Source organism: Hylaeus volcanicus, chromosome 4 (assembly GCF_026283585.1).
Source record: "Hylaeus volcanicus isolate JK05 chromosome 4, UHH_iyHylVolc1.0_haploid, whole genome shotgun sequence".
Taxonomy (NCBI): domain Eukaryota; kingdom Metazoa; phylum Arthropoda; class Insecta; order Hymenoptera; family Colletidae; genus Hylaeus; species Hylaeus volcanicus.
The window spans coordinates 11,853,896-11,855,344 of NC_071979.1; the positions used below are offsets into that span (position 1 = coordinate 11,853,896).

Here is a 1,449-nt window from a genome sequence, read left to right on the forward strand (position 1 = left end):
CTCTCTCTCTCTCTCTCTCTCTCTCTCTCTCTCTCTCTCTCTCTCTCGCCCCTCAGTTGTTGGTGTTCTCCCGTCACGCTCCCGCGACTCTTCTGGTACGTGTGCGTGCCCAGTGGCGCCGCCGATCGGGGAAAATCTTGGAACCCGAGAACCAGGAGTCCGGTACCCCCCTCCGTTGTTCAGTCGTGGGTGCAGTGCGTACGAGTGTGCAGCGGTTTCGGAAGTTGCCTCGAGACCGGCGTGGCCTGAAGCGCGCGAGGTTAGGTCAGTGTCAACTAGTCAACTGTCGCGGCATCGACGATCTTACATTACGAGTTTCCGGTGATTTTTTTCGTTCCGTTGATATTGTTTAATCGAGCGCAGCGGTAGCCGTGATTTATCCCATACGAATATCGAACGATCGAATAATCGAGAGGCGGCCGTGGGCATTTAATATCCAGCTGTGTAGAGTTGACAGCCATGCACAAGGGACGTTCAAATAGCGGCGCAGTTTACTTTTGAACAGGGGGTTGCGTTGGATTTGTTGACGATTCGCATTCGAGGATGAAGAAGGGTGTCGGATTCGAACCTTTGAGGAAACGCACCGAGAACTCGATACTATCACGAGCAAAGGAAGGATCTCGCACAGTAAATTATTTTTCTCGCTTATAAGTTCGCGGAGTTGGTTTTTTTCCATTTGACTCCGTGAATCGTCGGATAATCGGTGAATCGCGTAACGCGCTCCAAAGCTGATGGTGTCGTGACGATGGAGAATATATTGTCGAATGTGTGTACGTAATCGAAGATATGTGGTCTAAATTGCGTGGCATTTGATCCGTGTATCGGACGTGTTTTGCTGGCACGTTTACGATTTCGATGTTATTCGGTGAGATGTTATTTACTGCGACGAACGCAAGACGTCGAGCAATTGTTCGGGAAAGAGGGTCAGCTTTTTTCCGAGGTCCACGATTATCCGAAATAAAATATCGTTGACCCAGTTAGCCGCGTAAAAGTAATTAGACATTCGCGGCTGTGTAGACTGGCAGGGACCGTAGGTGAGAGCAGAGTGTTGATCGATCCTTCGTCGTTGCCGAGCGCATGTACGCGATCCATCGTAAATTCACGTTTCCACTTGTGTATCGGTGCGTGCGGTGACATCGGCTTGAAATACGACACGCGGGACAACCATCGGCAAGTTACGATGCCTAGAAGAGGAGCAAATTTAGTCTCATACGGGTAATTCAAATCCCCAGCCAGGTACGAGACGCGGACAAATAGCCGGACTCTCTCGCTAACGACATTCGTATTCCTTACTCTCTTCTGTATCCTCGTTTGCCGCTGTTTTATCACGCTGCCCAAGGAACTCGGGATACTCTTCCTATACGCTTTAGATTTTAATTACGGTGTCGCGCACTCTGCTCGGACTCTCTTTAAGGGGTTGTTCTACTCTAGAGCGTCAATTTTTAATTC

The 1,449-nt window shown here is 49.6% G+C and overlaps 1 protein-coding gene across 1 annotated transcript in view; it reads left to right on the top strand.

Moving 5' to 3' along the window:
- Positions 1-186: 186 nt before the first annotated feature.
- LOC128875194 (acetylcholine receptor subunit alpha-like) overlaps positions 187-1,449 on the top strand; it is a 213,288-nt gene continuing 212,025 nt past the window's right edge. The window contains exon 1 of the mRNA XM_054120582.1: positions 187-264. The gene's annotated coding sequence lies outside the window, so the exon portion shown is untranslated. The remainder of the gene's footprint in view (positions 265-1,449) is intronic.